At 43.0% G+C, this 21604-nt stretch overlaps 1 non-coding gene across 1 annotated transcript; it reads right to left on the bottom strand.

The window, feature by feature from the left end:
* Window positions 1–21292: 21292 nt before the first annotated feature.
* On the bottom strand, window positions 21293–21456 carry LOC132537091 (U1 spliceosomal RNA). Its single transcript, XR_009548581.1, has one exon. It is a non-coding gene; the product is annotated as a U1 spliceosomal RNA (small nuclear RNA).
* Between the last annotated feature and the right edge of the window lie 148 nt (window positions 21457–21604).

The following is a 21604-nucleotide window of genomic DNA, read 5'->3' as shown; positions in this document are numbered from 1 at the left end:
TGTTTGTTTTAAAGAATTTATTTATTTCTGAGAAAGACAGGAAAAGGAGAGAGAGAACCAGACATCACTCTGGTACATGTGCTGCCAGGGATTGAACTCAGGACCTCATGCTTGCGAGTCCAGTGCTTTATCCACTGCGCCACCTCCCAGACCACATTTTTTCTTATAGACAGATGAGTAGTATCCCATGGTGTCTATACACTACAACTTTATTAACCACTCATTTATTGTTGGACATCAGGGTTATTTCAACTTGGGGATATCACAAATAGAGCTGCAATGATCATAGGTGTATATAGATCTCTTTGGATATGTGTCTTTGTGCATTTTGAATAGATATGTAGGAAAAGAATTGCTGGATCTTATGATAGGCCCATTTTTAATATTTGAGGAGTCTCTAGGCTATTTTTCATAGGGGCTAGGTCAATTTACATCCCAAAAGGCAGTGTAACTGCTCTAAGGCTTTTTCACCACACCTTCAATAGCACTGTTTCTGTCTTTTAATTTTTTTGTTTTCCTTAAAGATGTATTTAATGTATTTCAAAAGAGAGAAAGAGAACCAGAATAGCCTACTGGCATGCTTTGAAGTCCAGAGTTCTGCCACTGTGTCACCTTTGTTTATTTTACCAGAGCACCACTCAGTTCTGGCTAATGGGTAATGCTTAATTTTCTGTTCTTTTTATTGGATGAGATTCTCACAAGTGTGAGGCAGTATCATATTGTTGTCTTAATTTGCATTTCTCTGATAATCAGAGATTTTGAGTGTTTTTTTTTTCATATGCCTGTTGGTCAGCTGAATTTCTTTAGTGAAAAGTCTACTCAAATCCTTTCCCCACTTTTAGTGAGGCTATCTATTTTATTTTCTCTTTTATCAGGTTCTCAGAAAAACCATGACACATTTTTGCATAGAAAATCAGGAAAATACAACATGATTTTTCTGACAACCCAATATTTTATTTTATTATTGGGGGATTAATGGTTTATAATCATCAATAAAATGCAGTAACAAAAAATAAAATACAGCAGTTTGTACATATATAACAATTCTCAGTTTTCCACATAACAATTCAACTCCCTCTAGGTCCTCTGACATCATATTCCAGGACTTGAACCCTCCCCCATCCCAGAGTCATTTACTTTAGCGCAATACACCAAACCCAGTCCAAATTCTGCTTTGTGTTTTCTTATTTTTCAACTTTAAAAAAATTATTTGGTATTAGTGGTTTAATAATGATCGACAAGATTGTGAGATAAGAGGGGTACAGTTCACACAGTCCCCACCACCAGTGTGTTATATCCCATCCCCTCCATTGGAAGGTTCCCTATTCTTTATTCCTCTGGGAGCATGGACCTAGGATCATTTAGGGGTGCAGAAGGTGAGAGATCTGGCTTCTGTAATTGCTTCTTCATTAGACATGGGCATTGACAGGTGGATCCATAATCCCATCCTGTCTCTATCTTTTCCTAGTGAGGTAGGGTTCTGATAACCAATATTTTATTTTTTCTGATAGGAAGAGTGAGATAAGCAGAGAGAGAAAGAAACCACAATATCAATGCTGCCTTCAATGCAGTGGAAATTAGATTGATGTAGTCCCATTGGTTTATTTCTGCTTTTGTTTTTCCTGATGTTAGACTCAAATCTCCAAAGACATTTCAAAAGCAGACATAATGAAGTATCCTGCTAATGTTTTCTTACAGTAGTTTATGGTCTCCAATCTACTGTCCAAACATTTTTTTAATTAATTTATTTATTTCCTTTTTGTTGCCCTTGTTTTTATTGTTATTTTAGCTATTATTGTTGTTGTTGGTGGTGTAGTCATTGTTGGATAGAACAGAGAGAAATGCAGAGAGGAGGGGAAGACAGAGGGGGGAGAGAAAGATAGACACCTGCAGACCTGCTTCACCACCTGTAAAGCAACCCCCCTGCAGGTGGGGAACTGGGGGCTCGAACCGGGATCCTCATACCGGTCCTTCCACTTTGTGCCACATGTGCTTAAGATGCTGCACTACCGCCTGACTCCTTGTCCATTTTATCTATTTTGACTTGACTTTCATGCATGGTGAGATGTGATGGGCCTATTTCACTCTTCTGTACATTGCCACCCAATCTTTCCAGCACCATTTGTTGAAAAGATTCTCCTTTCTCCATTTACTATTCTGGACACTATACTAGCTGTCCATATGTGTCACAATTATTTTTGGATCCTCAGTTCTATGCTATTGATCTCTGTGTCTGTTTTGTTCCAGTACCACCTTCTCTTTATTATTAATAGCTCTATAGTATACTTTGAAGTCAAGAAGTGTGATGCCTCCATTCTTGTTCTTTTTTTCTCAGAATTATTTTGGTGATTTTGGGTATTTTGTGGTTCCAGTTTATCCCTAGAGGAACCTCAGTGGAACTCTGATGGGTCTTTCATTGAAGATATTTTATTTATTAATTTTCAATGAGTGAGAGATACAGAGAAAAAGACAGACCAGATTATTGCTCAGCTCTGGTTTATGATGGTTCTAGGGATTGAACCTGGGACCTCGGAGGCTCAGGCATGAAAAACTTTTTGCATAACCATTATGCTGTCTCCCTAGCTGGAGAATTTCATGGAATCTATATATTACTCTGGGTAGGATGGACAGCTTTGTCTTTTCCCTCACCTAAGAGGGGAGGCCTTCCATTTCTCTCTGTGACAATGTATGATGTTGGTTATGGGCTTGCTGTATATAGCCTTTACCATGTTGAGGAGTGTTCCCTGAGTCCCCATTTTTTAGGGTTTACATCTAAAAGGATATGACTACATGTTTTATGACTACAGTTCCACACTTCTTCCCGACGTATGTTTCCTCACCACACCCACCACCAGAGTCCCAATATCTCTCTCCGAGAGTCCACTGGACCCCTTCCATCCCTCCATCCCTCCATACCCCATTTGGTAACCTCAGTTCTACAAATCTAAGACTTGGGGGTCGGGCGGTGGCGCAGTGGGTTAAGCGCATGTGGCGCAAAGCGCAGGGACCGGCGTAAGGATCCAGGTTCGAGCCCCCGGCTCCCCACCTGCAGGGGAGTCGCTTCACAGGCGGTGAAGCAGGTCTTCAGGTGTCTATCTTTCTCTCCCCTTCTCTGTCTTCCCCTCCTCTCTACATTTCTCTCTGTCCTATCCAACAACGAATTGCGTCAACAAGGGTAATAGTAATAATCACAACGAAGCTACAACAAGGGCAACAAAAGGGGGGGGAAAAATGGCCTCCAGGAGAGGTGGATTCATGGTGCAGGCACCGAGCCCAGCAATAACCCTGGAGGAGGAAAAAAACAAACAAACAAACAAAAAAATCTAAGACTTGTCTTTAGTTTGATTTTGTTCCCTGTCTTTTCTCTTCCCCCTTCCATCCTAGAGTGTTTGCACAGTTTAGGTGGTTCCAGGGATTGAATTTGGGATTTCTGAACCTCAGACCTGAAATTTTTATGCATAAACATTATGCTATTTCCCCAGCTTGCTCTCTTGGTTTCATTGTAGCCTACATATGAGTGAGACCACCTGTTATCGTCCCTTCTGGTTTATTTCAATTAGCAATTGGTTTTAGAATGGATGAGGTATTTCTTGTAGCCCAGGTTCTCTGTGAAGCTTGCAGTAGAAGGCAAAACTGGTGAGAGCAGATTCTACAAGCTACTTCAGCATCTCTAGTTCTCTGAGTTAGTGTAGGCCTGAGTCTAGGATGATTTTATTCAGATGAGGAAATGAAGTTTCAGAAAGTAACCATAGGGGCTGCAGAGATAGTTTAATGTTTATGCAAAAAGATTTCATGCCTGAGGCACCAATGGTCCCAGGCTTAATCCCAGGCACTACCAAGCTAGAATTGAATAGTGCTCTAGGGGGTGAAGGGGAGCAGTAATAATGTGGAAAAAGTAACTAGAGGACATGCAGTTGGGGCTGAAGCCTATGCAATTGTTAGAGACCCTTCTAAGGACAATAATATATACCTAGGGATTCCAGAGTGGGTAGAGGTTTATAAAGTGCTGAGTCTTTTTATTTTTTTTAATAGAAGAATATTTATTTATTTATTATTTTACCAGAACACTGCTCAATTCTGGCTTATGGTGGTGTAGAAAACTGAACCTGGGACCTCTAGTGTCTCAGACATGAAGATCTTTTTGTATTACCATTATGCTATCTCTCTCACTCCAAATGAGAAGTCTTGAGGCTTAAAATTCATAGCAAATCAGAAAGCAAGTTTTCCTGGGCTACCAGCTAGTAAATGGTAAGAATGAAATTCTCTCCCAGTTTTGTCCTTGAAGGCCTAAAATAAGAATTTATTTTTCTTCAGTCTAGTGCTCTCCCGACTGAGCTATTTCGGCACAAGAATTTCTTTTTCTTAAAGATGAGTGTGGAAAGTCATCAATGTAAAGGCTTGCCTAAAAATGTGAGCCTATAGGTCATCTCCACCTTGATGATCTCTAAGAAGAATTTCTAGAAAAGGAAGAGGTTTCCTCGGCCTTCTCATTGGAGAGGATGTTGGTGTGAAAGGGCAGCTGGAATCTGGCTCCACTGCTTCCTAACTCCAATCTGGGGAAGTTACTTATGATGACTGGAGATTGCTGATCAATGATTCCACACCTTACAAAATTGTAAGGATTGCTTGGGATACCACAGGTAAAAGTACCTGCTTGAGAGTGGACACCCCAATTTTTAATCTCACTCTCCTTCCTCTGAACCTACTCAGGTTTTATGTGTATCTGGAGACAAAATAAATATAGACAAACTGATAGGTAGTTTTCTCCATGTGTAGGGAAATAAAGTAAATGGACATATATGGCAAGCAACTGTCTACAAAGGATGCAAATCAGACCAAGCTGACAGCTATTTGCCTAATGTCTTGCTTCAGTGCCTGGCTCCATGTCTATTTTCAGGGAGTGCCTTTACTAAGGTTAGAATTCCTAATCTTGGTGTTTGATACATCTCCAGATCTAATCTTAATCTTCTAAATTTCCTTTCTCTGTAATCCAACTTAAACCTCTCTTCTAATCTGACGAATTTTTCTCACAACTCCCCACACAACAGTGTTCACTCTGACCTCAGTGAGAAGTCACTCCCTTGCTACGAAGTCTTTCCTTTCCTATCCATTTTTCAGGATCATTCATGGCTCCCTCACCACTCTTTTTTTTTTTAAAATTAATTTAATTAATTAAATTTAATTTATTTTAATTAATTAATTTTAATTAATTAAGTAGCACATCGGGTTAAGCACACATGGCGCGAAGCACAAGGACCTGCATAAGGATCCTGGTTTGAGCCCCTAGCTACCCACCTGCCGGGGAGTTGCTTCACAGGTGGTGAAACAGGTCTGTAAGTGTCTATCTTTCTCTTCTCCACCTCTCTCCATTTCTCTCTGTCCTATCCAACAGTGACGACATCAACAACAACAATAATAGCTACAATAACAATTTAAAAAGCAGGGAGCGACAAAAATGGAAAATATATATATATGTTTTAAAAAAAATCCCAGCCCCTAGGGACTCCAGCCTTCTTCACCATTCCACTTAGTGTACCAGGCTCTCAGGTCTTACACTGTCTCATTTTGTGTTATAACCTGTAAAGAGTTTGTTTTTCTTTCTAACTGCAAGTATTAGCTTTGTGCAGTGTTATGTAAATAGTAGTAGACTGAAAACAGAAACTTGGCTTCTGGTTCAAAATTGGTTTATCACCCCAGCCAAAGAGCTTGATTTAACTAAAAAATGAGGGGTCGACTAGGAAAATCCTGTAAGGTTCTTTTTCTCAAAAAATTAGTTTCCAGGCTGGTGAAATAGCTCACTAGGGTAGTGTGTTGCATTGCTTTGTGCATCACCACCCAGGCTTGAACGCAGCCCCCATAGCATCAAAGGAAGCTTCAGTGCTGTGGTCACTTTCTCTCTTTTCTATCTCTAATATATATATATATATATATATATATATATGCCCTATATCAATGATACCTTTATATAATTTCATTAAAAAACAGGCAGACAAACCAAAAACATTCCAGGGCTGGCAAGGTAGCTCATCTGAGAAGGCATCTTGGCCACACATATGAATCTGATTTCCAGCTCCCACAGTACTGGGGGAATTTTTGGTGCTGCGGTCTCTGTGTCTTTGACTCTATCTGAAAAACATACTGGCCCAGAGTGGTAAAATCTCAGTGATAAGAAAATATTCTGACTATAAACTATTAATCCCGATAAAGGGGGAAAAAATTCAAACCACTGTTCATCAGGTTCAAAATGTAAATGTGTTTTTTTTCTTTTACACAAATGATGAGAAACTACTTAGGTAATTACAAAAACACTAAGTATTAAAAGGGTGAGTAATGACAATGAAACACAGGACTTGCTCTCAAAGAATTCACAAGTGAAGTCACAACTTATCCTTTAATTCATAAGCACACACTCATTTGTAGAATTTATTGAATAGAGGACAAGAGCTAAGAGGTCAGGAGCTAGTGGAATATCTGGTTTATTTGTCTCGGCACCACCGTTTGACTCTAGTTGACTTCATTCTCTGAACCCTTTCTTACCTCTTCATGCACACCTTGCAAGCACATTGCTCAGATATTTTCTGTCTTTGTCCTCTCTGTGCCGCACATGAAGCTCCCTTGGATTAGAAATCAGTTGTGCTTCCCTCCACTTGTGAGTGTCTCTTCCCCTGAGGCCACCCTGCCCTCCACTCATGCCTTTCTGTCCACATATGCAGAAACTTGAAGCCACTCCTCTAAACTAAGCCTGGCCTGAGAAGTGATGTGGCTACAATCTCTAACCAGAGGCATCAAGTTAGAAAAATAAGAATACTAAAGAACTTTGCACAATGGTTAGCTCAGAGTGATTTGATGGCTTTATTGCATGACAACTTCTTTCCCCAATACTTTTGCCTACATAAAGCCACTCTGTAAATTCACTACTGAAGTTTGCAAATTAGGAACCCTAGGTGGAAAGAAGTCAAATCATTTGTCACAAACAGCAAGGTTGAAGAGATAGGCCTGGAATTCAGCTTCTTTATGCTGTGTCTCTTATGTGCTTTGAATCTTCATAAAGTACAGGGAAACACTAAAGGTCATTCTTTCTACTTTACAGGTAAAGACTAGGAGAGCTCAGGGCAGGGCGGTGGTGCACCCGGTTAAGCGCAGGTAATACTAAGTGCAAGGACCTGCACAATGATCTGGTTTGAGCTCCCCATCTGCAGAGAAGCTTCCCAAGTGGTGAAGCAGGTCTATGTTTCTGTCTTCCTGTGGAATTCAGCTTCTAAGGTGCAGTCCACCCCGTCTCCACTGGACACTGCCTCTCCTTGCAGGAGTTGGGGCCGGCTCTTTCTTTTCCCTTGAGACAATTGGAGATAATGGGGGCAGATCTGAAAGGTGTTAACTGGCTACAAGATTGGAGCTACAGGTTTCAGGGCAGTCTGCAGGAAGGATTCAGGCTGGAGAGAGTTCCCTAGCAACAGGTCTGAATTTTGGCCATGGTTCTGACTTATGAAATCTTTCCGAACCTCAGGTTTTCCCAGCTTTGAAGCCAGAGACAGGGAAGGAGGTGGGGCTACATGAGCTCTCCGGGTTTCTGGAACATTCCAGGAACCTAGAGAATTGGGCCTGGCCGAAGGTACAATAGAGGCCTGTGTGTGTGAAGGAGGCCTGATGGCGGGGAGGTGGGGAGGCAGCAGCATGTATGCAGCAGGGGGCGTGTGCACCTCCGGCGGGCAGAACTGGAGGGAAGAGACTCGACCCAGTGGGGCCCTGCCAGGCGATAGAGGAGCAACCCCGCTGCAGCCGCCTAAGGAATCGAGAGGCTGACTCAGAGCACCAAGCAGGGCAGCAAGCCAGCGCGGGCCCCAGCCGGGCCGCCCAGGGGCGGGGCTGGCGGGCTCAAGGGGGGGAGAGGAGGCTCGGCCCCGCCCACAACACCATCACGTGTGCGCCACGCATCCTCCCTCGGCACGGGAGGGGGCGCACAGGCGGGGACCTGGACGGGGGAGGGGTGCCATGGGTTGGAGAGATAGGCAGCGGAGACACCCCCCCACTACCGGAAAGGACTGATGGGGTCAGGCAACGGGGTGCTCCGGAAAGCGGCTGGGGAGGCCGACCGCGGGGTCCCGCGGGGGTTCACTGGGGACTGGGCACAGGGCCGGCCTTAGGCCGGTGCCCCAGGCTGGGGGAGGGAGGGGCGGGGCCTGTCGCGAGGGGCGGGGCCTGTTGCTAGTGCTGGCACAGGAAACCGGGCGCAGAGGCCGGTAGGACTGGCTGCGGCTCGGTCTGCTTGTTTACTCCAGGCGGGGGAGCTTGAACGCCGAGGGCGGCACGGTGGGAGGGAAAACGCGGAGCTGGATTCTCCGTCACCAGAGCAGGAGTGAGGACAACCTTGGACAGGAAGGAGGGGGCCTCCGTCTAGGTCCCCAACCTGTCTCGTTCCTGCGAAGGTTCAAAGACACACACAAATAAAGACAGCCTGGGTGTGTGTATATATATATGTGTGTGTGTATGTGTATATATATGTATGTATGTATGTATATATGTATATATATGTATATATACATATGTATATATATTTGGACAGGCTAGGAAATTAACAAAAATAACATATAGTATATATACATATATGTATATATGCTTTTTAAAGTTATTTTTCGTTAATTTTCTAGCTTGCCCAATGCTCCCTGCACACACCCTTCGCTAGATGCACACACACACACACACACACACATACACTCACTCACTCACTCACTCACTCAGTCGACTCTTTCTTGCCTCTGGAATTGCTGGCTGTTCCTACGTGCACTTGGGGCTCCCATCCCTATGAGATGGGTGGTTGAGTGCGTTTGTCGCTGAGCTAGCAGAGCTTTGCCACTTTTCTCAATCCAGGAAATGATCCCACTGCAGTCACGTCATGTATTTTGCGAGTCTGCACGTAACTGCATGCAGTCTAGATTCTAGAAGTCCCAACTTTTCGGGCTTTCTTTTCTAGTATTTACTCTAGTTGACATGGAGAATGCTGCCTCAAGTACCTAAAAAGAAAAAAAAAGAGAAGGCATTTCCTGAACTTAAGTGTGGTTTTCATTCTAGAAAAAAAAAATCACCTGATGCTATACAGAAATACGATAACAATTTAATATCATGTGAGTAACTACTAGGTAGCCATATAGACAGAGGAATCATGTGGCTTGTCAGAAATGGAAGGGCTTGTAAATGAACAGGAGTCCTCCTTCCCACTGTGTAATGGACATGTGTAAACCCCCCAACACATACACACACGCACACATATCATTCCTTTGAGAAGTCAGTGCTCTCTTTCTTGTAGTTATCTTTAGACTTTAGTATTCCATTCCTCTGGAAACAAGAATCCAAACGGTTGGCATTTTAGCTCAGCAGAGTCAAAGTCTTTCCTTGAAATATATGAATACAAGAGAAATTTGTTTTCTTCTGGTGTTGCTAAATTGAGATGTCATAGTTAGAAACTGCTACAACTTTCTTTCCAAGTGTATAAAGGAAAATATTCTGGGGTGGGTGAAGTGGGGGTGGTAATAAAGAGCAAAAAGAAAGCTCTCCAGGACGAATCCTGATGGCTTGTTTTAAACTAGGGGTGTGGCCATGTCTGTGGACGCTCCAAATTCCTGAAATCTAGTTAAGTGAGCCAAAACTTTTTTTTTTTTTGCTTGGGTTAGCATGAATTGAGTGCGTGTCACTTGTCTCCTAAAAAAGAGATCTCGGGGGTCGGGCGGTGGCGCAGTGGGTTAAGCGCATGTGGCGCAAAGCGCAGGGACCGGCGTAAGGATCCAGGTTCGAGCCCCCGGCTCCCCACCTGCAGGCGAGTCGCTTCACAGGCGGTGAAGCAGGTCTGCAGGTGTCTATCTTTCTCTCCCCCTCTCTGTCTTCCCCTCCTCTCTCCATTTCTCTCTGTCCTATCCAACACCGAATTGCGTCAACAAGGGCAATAATAATAACCACAACGAAGCTACAACAAGGGCAACAAAAGGGGGGAAAATGGCCTCCAGGAGCGATGGATTCATGGTGCAGGCACCGAGCCCAGCAATAACCCTGGAGGAGGAAAAAAAAAAAAAGAGATCTGACTGGTAACTTTGCCATAGCTTTCCTTACTTCTCACTCTGAAAACAACTATCACTTCTTACATGTTCAAGTTCCTATGAGTCATACCAAATGTGACTCCTGTGAAAGTATCCATTGAGAGAAGGCTACATAAGTCTTCCTCAGTATTGCTCTATGATAAAACATGAAAAAAAAAAAGATATGATTTAGTGGGCCCAGCTTAAAAGTTGGATAAATAACATTTAGTCTTGAGAGACAAGACCACTAAAATAGTGCCGTCACAAATGGACATGGTCACTCTGTATCATGAAAAGGATAAGCTTGAGATTTCTGTGATGAGATGACTAGAAGATTTTGAATAAAGTGACTAGAAAAGGTGAGGCTGATGACAATGATTCTGAGGAGGAAAAGGTGACTGGGGTCAAATTTAAAAAAGCAACTGAGGGCAGGTGAAATAGCTCACTTGCATAATGTGAATTATGTGAATTATCATTTTGTGATTTGCATGGCTCCCACCTCATCAAAGGAAGTTCCAATTTCCCTGTCTCTCAGTCTCTACAGAAAAAAAAAAGGTGCTAGGGAAGCAACTGAAAGTTTAGGCATGAGCTGGAGTACTAGGAGCAGTGGCATTTGCAGTCACAAAGTCTTAGAAACAGAAGGTTTCCCATACAGATCATCATTATTTATTTCTTTGGAACAATTACAGTGATAGACACGAAGGTGGGGGACCAATGAAAGGGTCATCAGTAGTCCAGGAAGGCTGGGGGAGGGGTAGACTTTTTTTTTTTATTGTTGTTGTTATTGATGTCATCGTTGTTAGATAGGAGAGAGAGAAATGGAGAGAGGAGGCGAAGACAGAGACGGGGAGAGAAAGATAGACACCTGCAGACGTGCTTCACCGCCTGTGAAGCAACTCCCCAGCAGGTGGGGAGCTGGGGCTTGAACCCGGATCCTTTTGCTGGTCCTTGTGCTTCGCACCACATGAGCTTAACCTGCTGTGCTACTGCCCAACTCCCCCAGGGGTAGACTTTTTTAAAAAAAACTTTATTTATTAACAAGAGAAGTAAAAACCAAACAAAACCCAGAGCATCACATTGACACATGCAATACCAGGGATAGAACTTGGGAATCTCATGCTTGAGAGAGGACATTGTCCACTGTCCCAGCTTCCAGGTCATGGGAATTGTCTTTCATATCTTCTGTCGGTCATGCCCATCCTAAGTATCTGGTGTGAATATTTAAAGACTTTATGTGTGTTCCTTGGGAGCTCTCCAGGGAGAATAGAACTGATCTGATGCCCTGGAAAGGGAAAAAAAAGTTTTAATGTATACAGTTCCAATCCTTGCCACTCCCTGACCTCCAGGGAGAGAATTCTTGGGGCTACTGCTAGAGATTTGAGACAGACTTCATGAACAGGCCCTGGGTATGGAGAGATCTCAGATTAAAAGTATTGGACTTGTGGGAGCCAGGTGGTAGCACAGCAGGTTAAGCACAGGTGGCACAAAGCACAAGGACCAGCGTAAGGATCCCGATTCGAGCGCCCGGCTTCCCATCTGAAAGGGAGTCGCTTCACAAGCAGTAAAGCAGGTCTGCTGGTGTCTATCTTTCTTTCTTTTTTTTTTATATTTATTTTATTTATTTATTCCCTTTTGTTGCCCTTGTTGTCTTATTGTTGTAGTTATTATTGTTGTTGGATAGGACAGAGAGAAATGGAGAGAGGAGGGGAAGACAGAGAGGTGGAGAGAAAGATAGACACCTGCAGACCTGCTTTACTCCTTATGCCGGTCCTTGTGCTTTGCGCCACCTGCGCTTAACCCGCTGCGCTACAGCCCGACTCCCTGCAGGTATCTATCTTTCCCCCTCTCTGTCTTCCCCTCCTTTCTCCATTTCTCTCTGTCCTATCCAATAATGATGACATCAGTAACAATAACTACAACAATAAAACATCAAGGGCAACAAAGGGGAATAAATAAATATTAAAAAAAAAAAGTATTGGACTTGCATGCATGACACTCCAGACGTGATCCACAGCAATGGATATGCCAGAGCTGAATGGTACTATGGTCTCTTCCCTCTCTGTCACCTAAAAATAAATTCAATAGACATTTTAAAAAAAAAAATTAGAGAAGGGGGCCAGGCAGTAGTGCAGCAATCAAGCACACGTGGCGCAAAGTGCAAGGACCAGGGTAAGGATCCCTGTTCCAGCCCCTGGCTTCCTACCTGTAGGGAGTTGCCTGAAATTATCACAGAATGATTGGAAGTACATACAGTGTTTTTAGAAGCAGGTTTTTTACATTGGAGTTTTGTTTGGCAGATTTACGGACTTAAAATAAACTTTTCATTTTGTTTGTCAATAAATTATTCCGGGACTGGTGAACTAGTTCACATGGATAGTGCACTGCTTCATCATGTATGTAACCTGGGCTCAAGCCCAGCCCCCACTGCATTATCAGAAATTTTTGTGGTGTTTCACTCTCTCTACCATCTATCAATCAATCAGTCAATCAATCAGTAAAATAAGACGTTACTCACTTGATCAACACCTGATGTTGGACAATGGTTAGCATTATTAGTGTGGCCTTTTTCTGTGGAAATTGTCAGTATTTCCCAGTGCTTAATGAGGCTGCCATTCCAAAGTAAGGGGTGGAAATCAATCTGATCCCTTTGTGTTTCCTTTGTCAAGAAGCACGACAACATCTGACAGGATGGTTCTGTTTTCTGGAAGCCCCCAGATAGTAGTCCAACAGAGCCTGGACCATTCCTGCTGATCTCTGTGGTCTGACTGGTGTGGGTCCTGCTGCCACGGGCTGGAGTTTGGTCTGACAGAAGGTTACGGAAAGGAGGAAGTGGAAAAAGGAAGTAGAAGGTTACAGAAGAAAGACTGGGTACTTCTGTGGGGCAGGTGGACATAATGGAGTATGTGTAAGGGGATAGAGTTCAATAGTCAGGCAAAAATATACCAGAGGAAAGCTTACCGCCCCTTCTCTTGGAAGGGTGACCTTAGGTCTTATTGTAGTGAGAGCAGGAAAGTAAGAACAGATGCTATAAGAGCAGTCATGTGACCAAAAACATAGACAGCACAGTAATTATTATGTTTTGATTGGAACCCGAGAAACTATAATGGGTGTGCATTTACATGCACACTATCAAAAAGATTGATTTATTTCATGAGAGACTGAGAAAGCTCAGAGCATCACTTCAGTACATACAGTGTCTGGGATCAAACCTAAGGTCCTACATGCTGAGTCTCCTCCTTGGCTGCCACTGTTGGCACTTGCCTATCAATTCTTTACTTTTTTTAAAAATTTTTTACTTATTTTTATTTTGTATTTATTTTCCCTTCTGTTGCCCTTGTTGTTTAACATTGTTGTAGTTATTGATGTCATTGTTGTTGGATAGGACAGAGAGAAATGGAGAGAGGAGGGGAAGACAGAGAGGAGGAGAGAAAGGCGGACACCTATAGGCCTGCTTCACCGCCTGTGAAGCGACTCCCCTGCAGGTGGGGAGCCAGGGACTCGAACCGGGATCCTTCCGCTGGTCTTTGCGCTTTGCACTGTGTGCTTAACCAGCTGCGCCACTGCCCAACTCCCAATTCTTTACTTTTTTTTCTTTGGTTGTTCTATCTTTGCTTGATCTCTCTTCCACAAGCCTTTAATTTGTTTTTCTGGTCTTCATTTGTTAGCAGGCCATAGTTCATTTCAATTTCACATACGAGATTTCTTGTCTTCCTCACCTTAATTAATGTTGCTACTCCTGGAATCAGCTCTATGTTCTCTCTTACGAGTAGGAAAAGCTGCCTGCTGCAGCTCAGCTTAAGGGTTTTTTTGGGTTTTTTTTGAGAAGGATATTTAAAAAATAAACTTATACCTGTTTATTTGTGTGTGTGGAAGGGCAGAGGGAGGGGGGAAGATGAGAGAGAAAGAGAGAGAGAGAGAGAGAGACCAGAGCATGACTGACCAGATGTGGGGCCTGGGAATGGAACCCAGCACCTTAGGCATGCAAGGAACACTGCCTGCTTAGCCACCTTTCAGGTTCCAAAAAAAAAAAAAGCATTTTTGAATTTTTATTCTAGACATTTTAATTTAAATTATTTACAGCATTTCACATGGTGGCATACCTGGGTAAGTGCACATGTTACTAGTACATGTAAAGACCTGAGTTCAAGCACCACAGGCCCCACCACTACAAGTGTTAAAGCAGTGCTGCAGATGTCTTTGTTTCTCCCTGTCTTCCCCTCTTGACTTCTCTCTGTCTCTATCCAAAATAAATAAATTTTTAAATAATTAATAGCATTTCTGGAAGACAAATTCAGTTGACAGAAAATATAAAAACTTCCACTGTGCAAATCTTACATCCCATTCAAAAAAGCAAGCCACTGAAGACGCTGGTCTTCCCACATGGATGGAGCCTTGGCTACAGCTGAAACAAAGGCCATTTTTTAAAAAAAAAGATTTTATTTACTTATTAATGAGAAAGATAGGAGGAGAGAGAGAAAAATCAGACATCACTCTGGTACATGGACTACCAGGGATTGAACTCAGGGCCTCATGCTTGAAAGGTCAATGCCTTATCCACTGCGCCACCTCCCAGACCACAACAAAGGGTATTTTTAATACAGTGCTAGGAAGTGAACTCAGGGCCTCTTGCATGCATGATCCCAGTGAGAAATTTCTTGGGCCCAGTTTTTTTTTTTTAATTGGGAAAGAGAGGATAGGTAGAGTGAGGAGAGAGATACTATGGCAGAGCTACACTATTCAAGGACCCCCCTTGGTGCCATTCATGGTGTTCCCATATGTTACTGGGGCTCAGACCCAGGACCCTGAGAAATGCAAAGCATGTGCTCTACTGAGTGAGCTATTCTCTGGTGCCAAGACAGCTGTTATTATTATTTGTTTTAATGAGAGAGAGAGAGAGAGAGAGAGAGAGAGGTAGTGATCACAACATGACTTAGCCATTTAAGATGTTCTGTGTTTTATCTTGTTTTTATGTGGTTCTGGGGATCAAACCTAGGGCCTCACACATGCAAGGCATGCATTCTACCACTAAGCATCACTCCTCCAAGAGAAGGCTTTAAAAATAATTTATTTATCAGCTCTCTCTCCTTCCCCCTCTTTCATTTTATTTTATTTATTTTATTTTATTTTTTTGCCTCCAGGGTTATTGCTGGGGCTCAGTGCCTGCACTACAAATCCACTGCTCCTGGAGGCTATTTTTCCCATTTTGTTGCCCTTGTTGTTGTGCTTGTTGTAGTTGTTATTGTCGTCATAGCTGTTGCTGTTGTTGGATAGGACAGAGAGAAATGGAGAGAGGAGGGGAAGACAGAGAGGAGGACAGAAAGATAGACACCTGCAGACCTGTTTCACTGCTTGCGAAATGACGTCTGGGTTGCCCAGAGGCAGGGGCTTGAACGGAGATACTTACGCCAGCCCTTGAGCTTTGTGCCATGTGAGCTTAACCCACTGTGCTACCGCCCCTTACCCCTCTTTCATTCTCTCTCTCTCTCAAGACTTCAGCTGGTCTTCATGCCTACAGGATTCCACCATTCCTGGGAGATTCTTCTTTTATTTAAAAAATTTCCTGGTGGGACCAGGTGGGGGCATACCTGGTTAAGTGCATACATTACAGTGTACAAAGACCCAGGTTCAAGCCCCTGGTCCCTACCTGCAGGGTTGCAGGTGTCTCTCTGTCTCTCTCCTTATCTCTCTCCTCCCCCTCTCAATTTCTTTCTGTCTCTATTCAGTAATAAATAAATAAATAAATATTTTAAAAAAATTTTCTGTTATCAGGTGAAAGAGAGAAAAGGAGGTGAGACAAGATTTCTACCCCACTAGGGAAAGACAGAAACAAGCTGGGGGTATTGGTCAACCTGCCAACACCCCTATACTGCAAAGAAGCAATTACAGAAGCCAAAACTCCTACCTTCTGCACCTCAAAAGAATTTTGGCCCATACTACCAGAGGGTAAATGACAAGGGAAGTAAACCAGAAGGCTCTGTACCCCCAGTCCACCAGGACCCAAAGTGTTTGTCATCAGGAATCTTGTTTTTATACCATCAGTGAAAGGGAAGTGAATCTGGAAAACACTAGAGGAAGCCAGGCTTGGTTTTGCTTATTTGAGAGAGAAGAGGAAAGACACTTGGAAGCAGTAATAGGTGTGGTGTAGGTGTGGACCAGAAAGGAAGTGAAGGCAGGGTCATTGGAAAAAACACAGGAGGGAGTTGGGCGGTATCACAGTGGGTTAAGCGCACTTGGTGCAGGCAAGGACCAGCATAAGGATCCCAGTTCCAGCCCCTGGCTCCCTACCTGCAGGGGAGTCGCTTCACCAGTGGTGAAGCAGGTCTGCAGGTGTCTATTTTTCTCTCCCCCTCTCTGTCTTCCCCTTCTCTCTCCATTTCTCTCTGTCCTAACAATGACATCAATAACGACAACAATAGTAACTACAACAACAATGAAAAACAACAAGGGCAACAAAAGGGGATATAAATAAGTAAATACAAAAAAAAAAAAAGAGAATACTCTTAAAAAAAAAGGAAAAGGGGGGTCGGGCGGTGGCGCAGTGGGTTAAGCGCACGTGGCGCAAAGTGCAGGGACCCGCGTAAGGATCCCGGTTCGAGCCCCCGGCTCCCCACCTGCAGGGGAGTCGCTTCACAGGTGGTGAAGCAGGTCTGCAGGTGTCTATCTTTCTCTCTCCCTCTCTCTGTCTTCCCCTCCTCTCTCCATTTCTCTCTGTCCTATCCAACAACAAAGCAACGTCAACAATGGCAATAATAACTGCAACGAGGCTGCAACAACTAGGGCAACAAAAAGGGGGGAAAAATGGCCTCCAGGAGCGGTGGATTCATGGTGCAGGCACCGAGCCCAGCAATAACCCTGGAGGAGAAAAAAAGAAAAAAAAAAAAAAAAAGGAAAAGAAAAAAACATGGGAGTTGTACTCCTCTTATCCTAGGTTTTTGATAATGTTTTCTTTTTATAAACAAAAATTTTAAAAAAGGAAAAAACATGGAAAAATATATACATAGTTACAGATAAATAATTATAGAATCATCCCATATTGGGGACCTTGGGAGAACTACTGCAGTTTCCAACAGAGGGTGTGGGACACAGAACTCTGGTAGTGGCAACTGTATGAAATTATAACTATTATCTTACAATTTTGTAAATCAACATTAAATCACTAATATATACATCAATCTTAAATCACTAACATCATATATATATATATATATATATATATATATATATATATATATATAGTGAGAGAGAGAGAGAGAGAGAGAGAGAAGGAGGAGAGATACCATGGCACTGCTCTTGAAACTTCCTCTTTGCTTGGTACTCCCATGTGGTAACCTGGAGTTTGAATCTAGGTCCTCACTCATAGTAAAATGCATGTTGTACTGGATGAGCCATCTCCTGCCCTCCACCCCCACCCCAAAAAGGCTGTTTTTATAGAGGCAATAAAGTGAAAGCTGAATGGAGAGTTCCCAGTGAGATTGGGATCTCCTCCCATAATAAGTGTTATGTTGAACTGAACTGGCATTTGTACCACATAGCATTTTTCTGTACCTGGTATGTTTCAGAGGACCAAATCAAAATAATCTTAAGCCTATGCAGAGATTCCCCCCCCCCCACCTTCCATTCCTCCTTTTCAGTTTCTACTCTTCCCCTGGGGTCTGCTGTAAGGTGAAGCAGGAGTTGGTCCACCCTCAAAATGGTCCCCTGGGGTCTTCTGTAAGGTGAAGCAGGAGTTGGTCTACCCTCAGAATGGTGTGATTCTGGATTTTATCTTTCTGCCCTAAGAAATGAGATAAACAAGCTTTAAATCCCCCACCCCCCTGTTTGGTTAATGTACTCACTAGAAAGCAGAGTTGTTCCAGAATGAATGTCCGGTGTCATAGAAATCACAGAGGCATAAAAGGAAAAACCAGATGTTCACAGAGAGCCTGCCTGGATTTGCACATTCTTTCATACCCCAAGTCATAAGTTTTATGGTCCATGTTCCCATGGCCAGCTCATTTTTACCTCTTAAGAATATGTACTCTGTGCCTCTATTCAGAGCTTCTGAGTAAAGAGGAATCTGGGTATTTAAGGGGATACCCACATAAGGTATTTGGGGGGGTGTTTCTGTGGGTATTGTCATGTTGAGGGGGCTTGTTTGCTTGTGAGTGTGACTAAGCAAGTTGCTCTAGGGACATTTTTAGAGTTTGAACAACCTACTGGTAACCTGTCAGACTTCTCCAATGAAATGCAAAGCCCACCTTCTCCAGAAAAGCTTTGTAGGTCAGCTTGGCCAGAGAGATGTTACCCCTTAACCCCTGAACAATTACAAACTGCTCTCTTAAGCATTCCTAACTCCTGTGTCTTTTCCAGTGGAAATATTTTCATTAAACCAGTGCAGGGGTCAGCAGGATAGCTTACTTCGATAGTGACCCTGCTTTATCATGTGTGTAACCCAGGTTCAAGCCTGGCCACCACTGCACCGAAGGTGTCTTTTCCTCTCTCTATCTCTCTACCTGAAATGGTTAGTTTGGAGCAGTAATTCCTATGATGACAAAAGCAATCAAACAAACAAACAAAAAAATGTATGTAATTTTCTTTTTCAGTGCTCAGTGAAGGTTTTGTTTTAGTCCATTGGGATATAGGGTATTTTTTTTACAATTAAAAGAATGCTTGATTTGAGGCATATTATAGGGGGAATACTATGGGACTCAGGGAAATTTTGGTTCTGTGGTATCTCTCCCTTTCTCTCCTTTTATCTCTCTTTCAGTCGAAAATGTCAGCCCTAAGTGGTGAAATTCCAGCAATGTCAAGGAAGAGAGGCAGGAAAGCAAAACTAGCAGTGCAAAATAAGCAGTGTTCTTTCATCTGAAACTCAGAACCTGCTTTGAGATGATGTTGCAGAGGCTATGTTTAGAAATGTGTATGGGCGGGGCGGGGAGGGGTGCGCAGTGGTGCACTGGTTAAACCACATAGTACTAAGCGCAAGGACCCAGGCAAGGATCCAGATTTGAGCCCCTGCTCCCCATCTGCAGGGGTCTGTTTCATGAGCAGTGAAGCAGGTCAGGTCTGTAGGTGTCTTATCTTTTTTTTTTTTTTTAAATCTCTTTATTGGGGGATTAATGGTTTACAGTCAACAGTAAAATAAAGTAGTTTGTACATGTGTAACATTCCCCAGTCTTCCACACAACGATTCAACCACCCTTTAGGTCCTCCTCTGCCATCATGTTCCAGGGCCTGAAATCCCCCCACCCCCACCCCAGAGTCTTTCATTTTGGTGCAATACACCAACTCTGGTCCAAGTTCTGCTTAGTGTTTTCCCTTCTGATCTTGTTTTTCAACTTTTGTCCATGAGTGAGATCATCCCACATTCATCCTTTTGTTTCTGACTTATCTCATTTAACATGATTCCTTCAAGCTCTATTCAAGATGGGGTGAAGAAGGTGAAATCACCATTTTAATATCTGAGTAGTATTCCATTGTATATGGAATCATATACCACAGCTTACTCAGCCACTCATCTTTCAAAAGAAACTCTGTAGTGTTGAATAGAATATAAGGAGGCAACAGGAAGACAAAGGGAACTGATTCTGTTGTGAAAATCCACTTCAGAGATAGTGGCCTAGCTGGGGAAGTCATGGCAAAAATGTGGGGGTTGTCACCAGATTCTGAAGACATTTTATAAGTGGAAGCAACATGTGTTTCTGGTGGATTGAATGGGGGGGGGAATCTGTGAAAGAGAAAGGAATTAAGGATGATTTCAGGTTTCTGTTTGCTTGTTTCCTGAGCAACTATTTTAGTGAGATAAGGAGGAGTAGATTCTGGAAGGAAGTCAGAAGTTTGTTTGGGTTCATATTATGTTTGAGATTTGGCCAGACATCCAACTGGAGAAGTCTAAGTAGGTAATTGGTGACAAGAGTCAGGAGTTCTGGAAATCAAATTAGGTATAAAATGAGCCATTGGTTTAATCCAAAGACTCAGTTCATTCTATCAGCCTGAAACTCAAGGACTTGGTCTGTTTAACTAGCCTGGAGTTAAAGAGCTCAGGCCATTCCACCAGCCTTGCTATTTTCTAAGTATGTCAGTGACTAGAAAGTCTTCCTCAGCCCCCAAATCTATCAAGCATCTGAGGCATGTTTTGGGCTAGGCATGGCCTATGTTATGGAGTAGCTCTTATCAGTCTCCAGGTCTGCCTAGCAACTCATTATTATTATTATTTAAAATATTTAGTTAGGTTCTAGGATATAACTAACCCAGCAGCAGTCCTCTCTCTCTCTCTCTCTTTCTCCACAATAGAAAAGAATGCAAAAGTCAGTCTGGGAGCTGTGGAATTGTGCATGTGTAAGACTCTGATGCCTCACAAATAAAATATTCAATTGTAGCATTATTTTGTGTGTGTTTCTGTGTAAGAGAGACTGAGTAAGAGATACCAGGGTACTGCTCAAGCATTTATGATGTTCAGTTTGTTTTGTATCTTTCTTATCTTTTTGTGGTGCTGTGGATCAAACCCAGGAAGGACCTCATGCATGCAAAGCATAGGCTACAGCTATTTAACTTTCCCAACCCCAGCAACTAATTATTAACCACTGTTTGTCAAGTGCCTACTACATGCCAGACACTGTGTTAAGGACTGGGAATCCCATAGAGAACAAAATACTCTTTGCCATGTAGGTACTGATAAACTTGGTGGCAATAATAATAACAAAAAAGCATATGTATGTGAAGGGGGGGTTAATTATAGATAATTTGGTGGAAAAGAGATACAAGAAGCTTACATTTTCTTTCTTTTATTTATTTTTTTAATTGCCACCAGGATTATTGCTAGGGCTCGGTGTCAGCACTATGAATCCACTGCTCCTGGTGGCCACCCCCCCATTTTCTTTCATAGGACAGAGATAAATTGAAAAGGGAGGAGACAGAGTGCTTCAGCATTCCCTGCAGGTAGTGAACAGGGACTTGAGCCAGAGGTCCTTGTGCATGGTAACATGTCCACTCAACCAACTGAGCCACTGCCCAGCCCCCAGAAGCCTACATGTAAGTAGGGGGCCAGGGAAGGAGAGGAAGCAAGGGGATGTACAGTTTCCCAGAAGGACAAGTTCCAGTCCTGGGAGCTTGTGGGGACCATATACCCTAAGTATGTCTTGCTTTTGTAATGTGTGTGTTGCTTAGTATGTGTCTAGCACAGGAGCTGGAACCTGTGTGAAGCAGGTGGGTGCTGGGATTGTTTTTTTTTTTTTTTTTTTTTTCCCCAGGGGAAAGTGTATACTTAGTCCCCTACTACCACAAATCATGCAGCCAAATTTCCCATGTTTGGGGAAATTGCAGGGGTCAACAAATCCTAAATGCAATGTATAAATCTCACCCTGGGAAAACCATCATCTTGATCATGGCCTTTCCTCTGCCAGGTAAGTATGGGGATGAATGTTTGTATTGGGAAGTCCTATCTGAGTCTGTGTTAATGTGCATAGCTCTGGAATGCATACTGTGCAAGTACATACCTGTAGGAAGGAGGAATATTCGTGCACTATGTGCCTGGAGAGAGTACCTACCAATGTTTGCAA

This window comes from Erinaceus europaeus, chromosome 2 (genome assembly GCF_950295315.1).
Source record: "Erinaceus europaeus chromosome 2, mEriEur2.1, whole genome shotgun sequence".
Lineage (NCBI taxonomy): Eukaryota > Metazoa > Chordata > Mammalia > Eulipotyphla > Erinaceidae > Erinaceus > Erinaceus europaeus.
Note: the sequence above shows the minus strand (reverse complement) of the source record. Positions and strands in the feature narration are given on the sequence as shown.